Consider the following 15,532-nt stretch of genomic DNA (forward strand, 5'->3'; position numbering starts at 1 on the left):
AAGGTTTTTCAAAGGTAACGTTTAATTTGTATTTTAAAGACTGTAGAATAAAGTTTAAGCTCTACCTCTCTACCTTTGGTATCACAAAAAAGGATATCTCATTAATTGTATGTAAACCTACCTATATTAAAATAATAGTTATAAACAACAGAATTCGGTTAACCACGTCCAACAGCAGTATCATACAGGCTTTAATTAAGTAGCAACACATTACAATGTCACTGACGCAGTTTGGCGGGAAACATTACCTTGAGTGACGTATTCCCGCGCTTCAGCCTCGCTCGCGGCCGTCAAACATCGGCCATATTCGATCGTAACTCGTGTCCGTTTTATAATTGGTGAGATTTTTTTCTAATTGTATACATGTTACAATGAAAGCATATGCATTTCTCTTTTTAACAATTGCACAATTTGATTACATGGTCTGTGAAATAACCGTTTGACATTGACGTTTCACGTTGACATGCAACGTGATTTATAGTCCGTACGCGTTTTATATTATTTTATCTATTTTTTGTATTTTGGAAATGCTTTTTTTTCTTATGAATAAGTGCCCCAGCAGACGTCGTTCGTTCTTTCGTCGTCGTGTTTTGTCTCCAAAAAAAAAATGTTGTGTGGTTTTATGAAACCACGGTAAAAGTGAAACTTTCCGAACACTGCTTTATACCTACTCGGCAGCCGACCGTCACGCGACATGCGCTACACAGACCAAACAGTTTGAGACGATGTAATAAAAGTTTCACTTTAAAAAACACCTTAACAAAAATTTTCCGAAATGGTCTAGCCGTTCTCGAGTTTTACGCTTAGCAACAAATTTGGCGATTCATTTTTACTGTATAGATTAACAGTAATAATACAGTGATGAAATTCAGGAAATCTTTAAAATTTGTTTACAAATATAGGTGTTATGACCGGAAAAAACCTTAAGGTTGAATATTTTTAGAAAAAATAAATATTATTAAATTATTATCATTTTATTTAATTGATGCTTATTTAATTCAGTTAATATTTTTAAATTGACATGTTCTTTATTGCCAATTAATTATTTAAGTGAGAAGTGAGTAAAAATCACTAGTTCTTGCCTCTTGGGCCTTTTTTTAGGAGGTAGAGCATTATAGCACATGAAGTTTAAGTAGTGGTAATTAGATAAGATGCTCTATGATTTTAATTTTTACACGCTTTATATTAGCTTCACCTGTATGTTTGTATGTTTGTAACCGACTTCTTTGGGCGCGATTTGGACCCACTTTAAACGGCCAGATATCGTTCAAACTTTGTAGATTTATTGAGGACCGATAACAATACACTAATTTGATAAAATTTTCTATTTTTTAGTTCGGTTTTCTATAAAAAGCGTGTTTTTTAGTTTTATTAAAATACTAGCGGTCCGCCCCGGCTTCGCCCGTGGTACATGTTTACGTTTTCTCTACATAAAAACCATCCTCGTACTTCAAGGAATATAATAAAAAAAGAATTATCGAAATCGGTTCAGCCGTTCTCGAGTTATGCGCTTACCAACACATTTTGCGATTCATTTTTATATATAAGATTATTATTCCTTTAAGGTATTTTAAAGAACTTGTAACATTCTATATAATATAGCTTTACATTTGTGTAATAATATGACATGTTTTACTTTTATATAACAACAAGAGCTACATGTTCTACAAACACTTTATAATATAAAAAGTAGAGTTGTAGAGAGTTTAGTGAAGATTGTATACTTTAAAACTGACGTGAACCAGCACGTCGTGACGTAGTACATGTTGAAATGTTACGAAATAAAAAAGAAAATATTTATGTGAACTTTGATTTTAGTTCAAAAAAGTGTATACCTATAATGGATGATAGAGTCTATTTGCAATTATTATTTTTTTAATGTTTCAATGATTTATTTTATCGTATGTGCTTGATGCATCCCAAAGATATAATACGTTCATGAGAGTCAATTCCAGTTGCATGGAAAACCGGATGCTGCGAAGGATTCAAACAAAAAACAAAGCCAGATTTTCGATATTAAATATTAAGAGAAAGCTGAAGAGCTGATTAAAAAATTAATCCTGTTGTTGTAATCCTTTCGAAGCAGATTTTAACATTTCTTATATAAATTATAATCCTCTGAAAAGATGCTATTTTTGCTTCACTAAGATAAAATCTTAAAAAAATAAGTGGGTCATGGCTTAGCCTAGTCTTTTGTGAAAACTCTACAAAAAATTACAAAATGTAGAGTGCAAAGTTACGTAGCTAATACCGTTGAAAAATGCCAACCAATAAAATAAATTATCAGAGATATCAAATAAATAAAAATTTAAGGCTTTTTAACCCCCTACCAAGGTTAACTCATGACCTGATTTACAAAAATTCACGGCTCCTACCGCACGTCATGAAAATACTCGCGGTACGGGGGCGCGGTGGCGGTTCACTAGTTCAGTGACTCGTTGGCCGCCGAGCTGCGCGGACGTGTGTGACAAACTCTCTGTGGCTATACGTGACAGAAGTGCTGTGCGATATTTGTCAAACTTATTCGGATGTTCAATTTTTGTATGAGATTATTGTGTGCGTGATGGATCAGTGATATTGGATTGCGTTTTGGATCTGGTAAGTTAGTAGAAGCAGTTAAATTAATTAATACGTAATTATATTATTGTGATGTAAATATAAATAGAAAATGTGTTTTTATTGCGCTGTCAAATTAACATAGAGTCTGTTAGTTTTGAATTACTTTCTCCCGCTCTCTTTCGTTCACGTAATTTTCACTTTCGTTCATATTTTTAAATGGCTTGAACTGAGTTCTTTGAACCAAGTGTAAGTTTGTTCATGCGTATACCGTGTATATAATATTGTACTTTGTATTTGCTCTATGTTTATGTGATGATAATATTGTATTTGCAATAGATTTATATAGCTGTAAATTTTAAGTGACAGAATTTGTAATAAGTTATTATCAAAGAAGCATAGTAAAGAAGTCTCTACAATCGCTTTTTTATTGACATTTTTATATTTAAAATATTACACGCAGATAAATTACTTGTTTTTCTCATTATTGTGTATAATATATTCTGCTTATAAATATACGCATGTATTTTTGCACTGTAACTACTACATTTCTGATTTCTCTATGTAGAGTCTTAGCGCGGTGACTTCAAAAGTTTGTATATTTTTAATTAGGCCCAAAAAGGCTGCATTACCTAATGTGACCTTGAACAGATCCTAGGACCTCAGCCTTGAAGGTCGTCACCTTCATTAAATAGTCATAAAACACAAGGTTTCTGATGATACTGTAATGAGATATGAGTAATACGAAGCAATTTGATGACTCTACCAAAACATTACTTTTGTAGAGTTTTTATTTTCGTCTCTGCGAAAATTTATATAATTATCTTACCATATTTGGATGCAGATATTCATATAGATAGAAACTTTCAATTTTACTGTTGTGCATATTTTATATAACAGCATAGTATCGCAACATAGTATTATGATTATATCAGATAGATTTTAATGTTACACGTTTTGTTAAATTGTTTCAATGAGAGTGTAGTTGGGCAAATTAAAATATATTTATTGCATTGCACGAAACATCCAGTAAAAGGTTTTGAGAACAATTTAACTCTAAGAAAGTGAAAAAAATATATTTTATAATGAATTTTTTATATAAATATAAAAATGAATCGCAAAATGTGTTGGTAAGCGCATAACTCGAGAACGGCTGAACCGATTTCGATAATTCTTTTTTTATTATATTCCTTGAAGTACGAGGATGGTTCTTATGGAGAAAAACGTAAAAATGTACCACGGGCGAAGCCGGGGCGGACCGCTAGTTTTTTATAAATTTAAATATTCAACAATGCAAAACAACAAATTTATATATTCAATAATGAATTTTTTGTAATTTTTTCAGAGTTAATAATAATTATGCATTTTCAATAAAAACAAGAGCGTTAAAATGATAAAATAGAGATTAGTCACATTGTTCGGTTAGTTAGATGACCTACTAGTGCCCCTAGGCTACTAAGTTAGCATAAACAAGAGAAAGTAACTGTATAGGATTAAGACAAAGTACCAGGGCATCAGAAATGCAAGGAATTGTCCGGATGAGAGAGACGGCTGAAACTATATATCTGGCCTTGTCATTTAATACAATATTGCGCAGTTAAAAATAAATTTGTATAGACATACAATGTTTTGTGTGCATACATTTGGTTTTGTTTTAGTGTATACATTTGGTTATCTATAGTGTCTCTTACCTGTGTACATATTCGTATATCTATATAAAAAACAATTAATAATCACTAATTAGTTCAAATGTAAATTTAACAAAAATAAACTAAATTAAAAAGCAAGCTAGAGCATTGTAGAGATTAATTACCATTTGTACATATTATAATATAATATATTATACATAAACACACTGAAAGTAAGTTTATTTTTACGAACTAACATTAATGCACCGAAAGTAGATACTGTATACTTATTTTTATGAACTAAATTGAATGTATTTTTTTATTCAAACACCTTCGACGCTCATCTTTATAAGTAAAGGTAGAGAGAGAAGTTATATATAAGAATGTATAATTTTCTGGACTTTTAAATACTGCAATAAGTTAAAATATTGACCAAAACTAACAAATATTATAGCTATGTTTTTTTTTTTGGTTTATTGTGAAAGCAGCAAGGATCTCGACATGGACGTCAATCTTATTTCTTCCAATTGGTGATTTTTGTTTCGGAGTTAAGTTCTTTGCAGGAAAATTCAAGATAAATTCAAATAATAATTCAATTTCTAATTGTGATAGATGTATTAATAACAACCAAATATTTCATCACTTACTCAGATACGACTAAACCGTGCAGGAAGAATTAGTAGGCTTATCAAAATACACTGTGTTTATTATGTACCGTATTTGAACTGACTCAATGGAAAATAGTGAACATAGAGTGCTAACTGCAAATAGACTAAATTTATCTATGCATTTCTTTTATAGATAATGTAGTTTAGTGTTTAGTTAAAAGAAGAGTCTTTATTTGTATTCTTATATGTTTGTTTGCACATCAATAGTGTTTTTGTATACAGGTAGTTCTATTTAATTTGTCATATAGATAGATCTTACCTGATCTAAATTAAAACACGGAAAATCGCGTGTTAAAATTAGTTACATATTCCCATAACAAGTAAATTAAATTGTTTACTTCTACGCATTAAAACAACAATATGTCTATCTCTATCATTTATTAGCGCATCGGATAGGGACAGAAGGGCTGTGATAAAACTGATAAGATCAAGGTTAGCTGATACCTTATCATCCCTTTACTGTTTCCGCGATTTCAAACCTAGTTTCGATACATTGGTTTGCTCGGATTTGTAGGTATGTGCTACTTTTGAAGACCTTTGAATTCCCACAAACAGTAACTTAACTGGGGCCGTATTATGACCTATTATTTCCAGACAGATAACGCCGTGAATTGAACTGACTGGAAAATTCATATATTATGATCACAATAACCAGCCATGGTTAAATATAGTATTGTATGAATTTGCCAGTCAGTTCAATTCACGGCGTAAACTGACTGGGATTAAGAAACTGAGCTCCTGAATTTTTATAAAACTCTCTCTCTCTCTCTCTCTCTGGCTTTGCACTCATTAATTATATGTAATATACTATGAGGCGAGATACTTGGCCCCCGAATGTAATAATATACTCTAAGATTGGTACATTATAAACTCTTGATTAAAGTGGATGGCTATTGCCTCTACATTTTTTGCAACAATATAGATTTTTATAATATATTAACTGCACGAAAATTTCCATCAGTTTAGAAAGCTTAATGAAAAATTAATTGAAACAGCTTTCTACATAATTCCTCGTGTAAGTATTTTGATGAATAACTATCGAAAAAGATGTATAAATTATGAATTCAAAACCTTATCAAGTAAGTTGTATAGAGAATTTATTAAAACGTCTTAAACATAACATAAACCTTAACACGTAGCTTATAGGTACCAAAATGTCAGATTTTTCTGTTTATGATAAACTCAAACTCAAACATTTATTTATTCAATTAGACTTCTTCTAGAAGCACTTTTGAAACGTCATTAAGTACATATTTTTAACTTTTTAAGAATCGGCAAGAAACTTCATAGTTGCTCTTTTTAATCACGATGACGACGACATCTGATATTACGTCCAATAAGATGTTATTTTCACCAAATATAGTTCAGAAATTCAGGACCGCTGTAAGAAGAGAAGAATTTCGACTCAAAATTGCATTAATAATTACTATATACTTGATGATCAATCCCAAACGCATCCCTGGAGACATCAAATGGGTACATATGAATACATTTGTAACTTACATAGCATAACGTGCCAATAACTAACAAAAATTGTTATAGAGTTGTGCCTATGTCCATATTTTGATAAGTGACATTGTATTTAAACATTACATAAAAATTTCTTTCTCTAGGTAACTTGGCTGAAGAGTTTGTTTGTTTGGTTAGTTGAACGCGAATCCCAGGAACTCTGCGTCGGATTTGAAAAAATATTTCCGTGTCACATAGTTCATTTATCTACACGCTAAGACCAATAGGAGCAGAGCAATGCGGGAAAAACTGCGGGGCACAAATACATCAAATAAAGAAGACGATTCACTCACGCGCTTAATCACTAAAATTTAAGGATAAAATAAAAAGCATAAGGGACTAAAATAAAGCATTATAAATTTATAAATAATAGCTTGATTGCAATTAAATAATAACGAATACTAATATTAAATCGCTTACGATAATTGGTGATACATCAACTTCCGTAAGTGAAAGTGCTGTTACGTGCGCTGTCGCATTCTTGTTTTTATGTTTGTTTGTGTGACTGTGCGATTAGGTTGTTGTATGAGCATTAGTAGATATATTATTTATTTTTTATTTTAGTTGCAAGGTTTTGTGGTATAAAAATAAAAAAGGAGTAACAGTGCATTTACATCAAACGAACATAGAGCTAGGGCATAGAGCAAGAGTATTATTTCGTGGTCTTTTAGTGTAAAATAGGTGCAGTCGTTTTAAAGTGATGTGCTTAAGCATTATGCAACTGATTCATATTCATAAATTCTGAATGGAATTTTTTTGTTTAATTTCTAATCCATGTTAATTTTCCATTTACTATAAAAGGTAGTAAGTATACACTTTCAAAAGAATACTTACAATGTTCTTCAATAAGTTATTTGTGCGAAATCAAACAAAAATAATTGCTATATGTTTAAAGTATTACCAAGTTATAATTAGTCCATATAATAATATAATGTTCTATTTATCGAGTTACAGCGAGTAGGCCTAAGTTCATTGCACCCGCTATCTCCATTTCGCGCCCAAATCGTACCATAGATTAAAAATAAACCACTGCCTGGCCAGCAAGGAGGTTTATAATAACAGTTTAAACTGCATGAAAAATATTCAAGTCTTAGGAAAATATCAATTTTTGAATTATATTTAATTTCAAATGTAGAAATAAAAAGAAAATCCTTTGGTACGAAAATATGATAAAAGATTGTCATTTAAAAGCAATGATTTAATTAAAAAGCATTAATTTTAAAATGTTATAGTAATAGGTAGTACTACCTACTCATAATTTATTATTTTTATCGCAAGTAGTTTTTAAAACTTCATAATGCCAAATTTCGAATACCTTAAAAACCTTTTTTATATTAACTGAGTATTTACTAATTACAAGTAAAACCGAGCGGTAAAGCTAGTGTAGTTTATAATTGTATATAATCACTCAGTGCCCAAATAACAGGCCATTGACCCGCCTAAATAAATTATTTTTAATGCATTATCAATGAAAGTTTATCGACTTTCTTATTGTATGTATTATTTACAATTCGCGTGTAGATACATAAACTTTGCACCCGGATCTTAGATAGATTTGTTAAACTAGCCAATAATAGAATATAGAAAAATGTATATGTTTTTTATAATTATTAATTACTTGTTCAAAAATTTTGTACAATATCTGAAGTAAGGTGGATTAATGACGGATAAATGGTGGATAAATGAAGGATAAACTAATTAATAAATAGGGATTAAATGAAACACATTGAGGTCGATAAAATTATATTCACGGATATAAAAATACGTACATTCACGTACGTCAAATTTCCTTTTATTTTTTTTTCATACAAATCCTTTACATAAACCTTCTCAAAATTCATTGTTTATAAGTGTTATTTAAAAAATTATTATATGTTAAATAATGTACATAACAAGGACCAATAAACTAAACAGAAAACCTTGAGATATCTGTCACATAGACAACGGTCAAGCAATAAATCACCCAATTAATAATCTACGTCATCCAAGTGTATATTACAAAAAATAACACCCACGTAATAAAATAAACAAGTCGGACAGTCCTATTTCTAATCTAGCCGCGTCAAGGTTTGCGAATTTTTCTCCAACACGCCTCTCCTTGACACAGTTAATGCGATGATGCGCGGTTACGCGCGAAAAATGCTCCACAGACTATATTCGCGTGTTTATGAAAAAATGAGCGGCCAGTGTTGAATTGTCTTTGGTAAATTAAAAAAAAATCGATGGGTTCTTTTTTTGGATGCTTTGGATGCCCTTTTGAGGGTTTGGCGTAAAGAAAGTTTTTTTTTCAGAAGCACAGATTAACAATGATTGGTTTTATCCACTTAAACTCAACCTTTTGCTGTTAAAATTAATATATCAATACAGTTATTATGTAAGATAGTTTTCGTAATAATATCTTAATGTAATTCGAATGATTACTAATACATTTGCGAAAAAACTAGGCCATACAGTATCTTATCTTATCAGTAACGGTTTAGGATAAATAAATATTTATGTCCACTTTTCGTCATCCATGACCACGGCCATCATAATGATTTAAAGGCTTTGTGATATTTTTATTTGCGTTGATAGTAAATCTTCGTCCATTTTTTAAATAATCGCGATTTATCTGCTCTTTGGTATGTTGTTAAAAATAGCGTACATATTTAATACGAATTTAAAATTTATTGAAATACGTGTCAATTTTTTTCCAATTTTTTTCTTATTTTCCTATTTTGATATATCTTTTTTATTAAATTTAAATACATCCACGTGGGATACAATATAAAAATAAACTTTACTCATAGAGTTGTGCTCTATATTCTAAGATTTTTTTTTAATTTTATTCAATTGTTCAGTCTGGTGATATTTTTCAATTGACCCACATACACACGTGTTATGTGTGGGACATGGGTTATTTTTGGCGAAATCTATCAGCTTATTTCGGGGACATTTTAGGTTATTAGATCAGATCGGTGGTAAGTAGTTTCTTAGTAGTTTTTTATATATTGCAACCCCGAAAATGGAGCAGGAGACCCACTTGATGGTAGGTGATGGTCGCCGCCCATGACAATTCACAGCTTTAGGGAACACTGCGAACGTATTGCCGGCTTGACTCAAGAATCCTACAAAATTTTATATCAAGTTATTTTTCATTGAACCAATAGCTCATCTTATAGTATGCTAGTATTAAATATAAAAAAAAAAATTAAAATTAAGTATTCGTCCCAAAATCAGTGTATAAAGAGGAAAGATTTAATGTTTCGTTTGTTTGCTTGTTAGGATTTAATGAAAAACTACACAAGTGATTTTAAATACTTTTTATTACTAAGGTGGGATACATAATATTATTTTATCCCAGACGGAACCGGAACAAACGTCTAGTATAGTTGCATAACATTAGCTATTCGTCCTTTACTCGCATAATTCAAATTCACATCTCCTTAAAAGCATTATTCAAGGTCACATCTACTAAAACAACAGAACTCACCTACATAAGCTCAGTGATACAGGTGTGAACAGACAGACGGTTCCGCATTCACTATAATATGCATTTTGTATTATTTCGGCCAACTGGTTAAATATTAACGCGTGTTCAAATTGGGAAGAAAATATTAAAGTCTGTGTATTAATTATCTTGATGCATTTAGATGAAAATGTTTTAGAAGTAGGTACTATTCGGTGATTATTTATATTAAATACTAGCTTCCGCCCGCGACTCCGTCCGCGCGGAAAAATTAAGATTTATTTATTTCTACGTATTTTTCCGGGATAAAAAGTATCCTATTTTATGCCCAGGATAATAAGGTATAATTATACCAAGTTTCATCGAAATCGAACCGTTAGTTTTTACGTGATGCCTTCACATACAGACAGACAGACAGACAGACAGACAGACAAAAATTTTTTTAATCACATATTTGGGTTTGGTATTGATCCAGTAACACCCCCTGCTATTTATTTTTTCAATATTTTCAATGTACAGAATTGACCCTTCTACAGATTTATTATATGTATGTATAGATTTGATATTATGAAGGTTGAGTGTCTCAACAAAAGGATAAAAAAAAATCTCGTAAAAACTAATTGTTGGACCCGGTTAAAGATGACATTTATAAAGTACTAGCAGTCCGCCCCGGCTTCGCCCGTGGTACATGTTTAAGTTTTCTCTCCATAAGAACCATCCTCGTACTTCAAGGAATATTATAAAAAAAGCATTATCAAAATCGGTCCACCCGTTCACGCGTGATGACTGATGACTAAGGAAAAAGGGTTTCATTTTTATATACATATATAGATATTCTATATATTATGTAGTATTATAGCAATTATAGAGCGTTGAATTTATTAAAAAAACAAAATAAAAACCTAGACTTATGAAAAAACTCAAAATTATTAACCTACATTTGAATTGATTTAGCGGGTTTTTGTTTAAACAAATGCAAGACAGTTTATAATAAAGGCATAATTATTGCATGAAAATGTAAGCAATAAAAACAAACTCAAATACAATGATTTTTAAAAAGTATTTTTTTTTTATTTTTAAAAAATCATTGCTCAAATACCTAACATGAAATATTTTTATAAGATTTAAATAAGAACAGCAGTTATAACATTGTTATTTATACCAAGAGAATAAAACACAAAATTTTTATTAAAAAAAATATAAACCCTGTCATACGTAAAATATCATTCAAAGCAAACAAAACAAAATTATGTACTGTTTTTAGAAGGAACAATAACATAGCGGCTTTTTAATTGTTTTATGAGTAAAGGGTTGACAGATAAAAAATGACTGCATATTTTATGGCGGGCAACTTAGTTGTAAATAACTAAATTAGTTGTGCTTACTTTCTTCTTTACTTTTTACAACTTTCTTTGTAAATAAAATTTATTTTATTTTAAACAAAAACAATTTCAAGACAATAATACGCATTGGGTACCTATATTTTAAATTTTGACAGCGGTTTTTAAATACAGTTTATAAAATCTTATTGCTTTCTGTCAATTAACCATATATGGTATATTTATATTAAAACAAACCTTTTATTTATTAATATATTAATTCATATTAAAATAAATTCTTCTTATTTGTTTCGAAATTTCCATCCAATTTCTATATAAAATTTTCGCGCCATTTTTGTCACAGATTAAAAAAAAAAAATCAATCAGAGAAAAAAGTACAGCCTGCCAGGTGTCGATTCTTCGATGATAATAAGCATTGTCTACATAATTGAAATGAGTAATGTACTGGGCCGGTAAACAGCGCCAACCTTCGGCTCTACCTGCACACAAATGGCCCTCGATTCAATTTAAACTTAACCCACTGATCATGACACACATTCGACGATTACGCGTGTGTGCTTTATACACGAAATTCATGTACCCTTTACGATTTTTAGATACTATTCTCGTATATGGGTCATAGTTTCCGCGAATGAAGTATGAATACATCCGCAGGTTTTATTTGGCACAGATTCGCTAAACCATTATATTGGCTGTATTCGTCTAGCCATAGACATCACGGTGTATTTTTAATAAATCATATTTAAAATTTCCATTTGGCATTCGAATGTTAAATGTTTTTTGAAATTCAAGGATCGAATACAATATTTCAAAATGGCGTTACAAAAGTAGAATTGCTTACTTATTTTGTATGTTTTGAAAACAATAATATGATAACTTCAAAGATGTAATTTTATTAAAAAACAGCTCAATAAAAATAATAACGTTCAAATTGATTCGGCGAAGGCGGAAAGAGCGGACGCCAGATAGAGACAAGGCCATTCGTCAAGGTCCACGAAATATTTTAATTGTAAAAATATAGACTCTATTGCGTTGTTATAAAGTTGTTGATTCCTTGGCAAATAAGCGGTAGTGCAAGACAATAAGTTTGGTGTTTTAAATGCAGTATTTTCAGTAATAGGTAGAGATCAAGGTTGATTTACGCGGAGTAAGACGTAAGGTCGCGAACACATGTAACTATCTTACTGGAAATAAAGACTTAGTAAACTTTGTGAGATATTATGTTAAGCTAAGAAAATATTTGAGGATCATCTTGATGTAATTAATAAAAAAAGACTTACAAAATGTATTTTACTCTACATTTCAGTATTGTAACACAATGAATCATGAACAATATAATTTGTTGCAGAAAGAGGGAATGATGAATGGGTTTTTAAATAATTTAACCTTAAAGTTGCCTGGCTAAATCGACATTTATTATATCGTGTAACAATGTAAAAATAGAGCATATTTAACTCGTAAGTGGGTCAGGGATGGAACGAAATCTTAATTACAACCAAGTAAGAGGCCCGGGAACAATGACTGTGGGAAAATTAACGTGCTTATGACGTTGATCGATGGAGCAAGCACACACAGCGCTGCAGACCTTTGGATGGGTGCTCGATACCACGCTGTATTGATTTAACACGCAAAAGGCATAGAAAAGGTGCGCGTGTAAGCGAGGAATGTACCAGGATCGCATAATGTATTAGGAAGTTGATATCCAGTTATCAGAGGGGCGGTACTATCTCACTAGGCCAAGGTCAGCCGACCAAACCATCGCGACCTCTGCGATACTACTATCAGATCCACCTTAGCTTCAATGAGCGTAACGCCGCGGGGGCAGGGGAGGCCAACGTGTGCTGGTCGCTGCGAGGATACCGAATTCGGCCGAAGGTTGTCGACAAAGCTCGAGTGAATTCAATAATATAATTAGCTTGTAATGTATCAACAAATGTCTTGCGCCCAAGGTTCGTGGATTTATGGTGCAATTTTTGAGACAAATTCAGTGATCGCTGTTATTAATTGCATGTTTTGTTAGCGTTGTAGAATAAAAATCTCATATTGGAATTGGAACAGAAATAGCGAGAGAATGTTCATTCAAAGTAAAGTACCTATGTTATAAATGCGAAATTAACTCAGTCTATAATATGTAAACTCAGTCTGAACCGATGAACGTATTTTGCCAAATTTTGATATAGTGATAGATGGAATCTTCGACGAGTACATAAACTATGTAATGTAGAGATAACATTAATAGGGGATGAAATAAGGGATGTCAATTTGTATTATTATGAGCGTGCTTATAAAGTACGATCAAGGCAAGGTAATGAGAAATAATTTATTCTTATTTGGAGGTAAACTTTTTGTTAAAGTGTTAATTTAAAACAGAAAGGCAGACAAAAGAACGTGTAACGTGACTGCTAACAAAAACCATCAAAAAGTTTGTTGTGACAAGTTTAATTGTTTTTTGTTAAAAAATAAAAGCTTACAAAGCTTATAGAAAAGGATTTTTACTAATTACAAGAGTATTGCATTAAATATAATATTTGATATGATAAAATTTAACTTAGTCGTAGGTGGCTAAAAGCTAGACTCTATTAATCAAAGACCGAAATGGTCTTACGTGAAAAGCACAAAAAAGAACATATTTTTTCGTGGAATTCTATTTATTTTGATTTATTTATAACAGTATTTGTAAACATTCAGTAAACATGCTAAATAATGAACAACAAAATTACATCATCCATAAAAAATAAAAAAAACAAACGCTATTTTTGACGTGACAGACAACAATATTTTCCTTTAAAAGCCAAACATTAAAAAAAATATTCCAGTACAAACAAGAGCTGAGTCACGTATTGAAATTCAGGGCGATTACGAAATATTTAGCTGCATTTTGCTGTTAGACACTTTATAACAATGGTTACTCAATGCAACCTACATAATATGTATGTGGCACACGCGAATATTTTATGTAATCAATATTATTACAATATTACAATTAATTTTCGTCAGTGTTTGAAAAATTGCTTGTACTAGTTCTTTCGAGGTTAGTCTATGGTTATAATAGAAAAACAAAATGGCATTTTGGCGGGATTATGAATTTTATTTATCGTGCGGAAAAGAATTGGCAAGAAAAATGCTAGCTCATCTTGCCTATCGTAGAATAAATAAAAAATATAGACTAAATATATTAAGGCGCCATTTTTTGGCGCCAAAAGTTGCTAGGTTTATTTTGGGGAGAATTTTCGTAATATACCTATAATGGTATGATTCATGTATATTACTGAATTATTATAAGTTGGTTAAGGCTGTTTTTAACATTGTTTGTGAACTCTTTTCCACAAAAATAACTCAACTAGTTTTTCTCATCGATTTGCTGATACACACATTATTATAAAGATTCATTTTTAATAGTTATTTAATGTTAAATACAGATATATGATGAGTATTCATTGATAGTTGGCACTTTTTAAGCTTTAACATAAATTTAATACATCGAAAATGGGTGTTTCAATTAAAATCGGTAGTGGGTTTATTATAAATAGCTGTTTCTTAATATAGAAATTGGGAATAATGGATAAAGTGGGAGTATTTAGTTTTAAAAGAAAGTGTTAAATAAATCCCAATAGTGCAATTAATAAACGTTACATATCATGGTATCTGTTTTTTTTTATATATGTATATTAAGTTAATATATTTTCGTTCATATTATATCAGCTAACCAAAAATATGTTTCATTTTAGCCTAGTCATATTATATATACTACTTAAATATCAAAAATCTTCAAATTTTCACTGTGCAGTATTGTTTTCGAAATAAATATCAATGCACAATTGAACCAAATCAGCTCAAACAAAAACTCCAATTATAAAATCTTCTTACGTATAAAATTCATTCGGAATCCGGTAGTGCGAGCCAGAGCGAGACGGACATATCGATATGACACGAGCGCGAGCGAGACCGCAGCAAGGTTACTCTCAATGCCGGCGACACTAGTGCTGTGCGGAACATAATTGTATCGATTTTTTATGTCAATCGACAAAAACTTGACGCTAATGATTAAATGACTTTTATTTTCCTGTAAGTGCCTTTTAAAAGTTTGTAATAACAGCCAACTTAATGAGACTCATAATGATTTATGGTTTCATAATGCCTTATGTGGTCTTCGAGAAATCCTGCGTAGATGAAGTATTTTACGAAAATATTATTTCAATTTGTTTTTAATAGTGATGTCAAAAGTTATTTCTTAAAATATCATGTGATTAATTCAAAAACATGTATCTAAAACGAGCTGATGTTTACAATAGAAAGACATTGATACTATTATGTAACTAATCAAAACAATTCAGCCAATACTCGTGCTCATAACATCAGCTATTGGATATTGATTGTTATTTA

At 31.0% G+C, this 15,532-nt stretch overlaps 1 protein-coding gene across 6 annotated transcripts in view; it reads left to right on the forward strand.

Moving 5' to 3' along the window:
* Positions 1–2,420: 2,420 nt before the first annotated feature.
* Positions 2,421–15,532, forward strand: part of Eip74EF (Ecdysone-induced protein E74) — a 163,984-nt gene continuing 150,872 nt past the window's right edge. For all 6 annotated transcript variants that reach the window (XM_089711976.1, XM_089711968.1, XM_089711989.1 and 3 more), the window contains exon 1: positions 2,421–2,598. The gene's annotated coding sequence lies outside the window, so the exon portion shown is untranslated. The remainder of the gene's footprint in view (positions 2,599–15,532) is intronic.

The sequence above is a fragment of the Colias philodice genome, chromosome 3 (assembly GCF_061535455.1).
Source record: "Colias philodice isolate Cphi_HAF_F1 chromosome 3, ilColPhil1 Martin Lab GWU primary, whole genome shotgun sequence".
NCBI lineage: Eukaryota > Metazoa > Arthropoda > Insecta > Lepidoptera > Pieridae > Colias > Colias philodice.